The 302-nt window shown below is 40.4% G+C and overlaps 1 protein-coding gene across 1 annotated transcript in view; it reads right to left on the reverse strand.

Moving 5' to 3' along the window:
- camk2a (calcium/calmodulin-dependent protein kinase II alpha) overlaps window positions 1-302 on the reverse strand; it is a 76,342-nt gene that overhangs the window by 29,952 nt on the left and 46,088 nt on the right. The gene's annotated exons all lie outside the window — the stretch shown is intronic.

Raw genomic sequence — 302 nt, forward strand, 5'->3', positions numbered from 1 at the left:
AATGAACCATGACATTCCATAATGAACCATGACATTCCATAATGAACAATGGCATCCCATAATGAACCATGACATCCCCTAATGAACCATGACATCCCCTAAAGATCCGTGACATCCCCTAATGAACCATGATATTCCATAATGAACCATGATATCCCATAATGAACCATGACATTCCCTAAAGATCCGTGACATCCCCTAATGAACCATGATATCCCATAATGAACCATGATATCCCATAATGAACCGTGACATCCCCTAATGAACCATGATATCCCATAATGAACCGTGACATCCCCTAA

Source organism: Nematolebias whitei, chromosome 14 (genome assembly GCF_014905685.2).
Source record: "Nematolebias whitei isolate Nwh7 chromosome 14, NemWhi1, whole genome shotgun sequence".
NCBI lineage: Eukaryota > Metazoa > Chordata > Actinopteri > Cyprinodontiformes > Rivulidae > Nematolebias > Nematolebias whitei.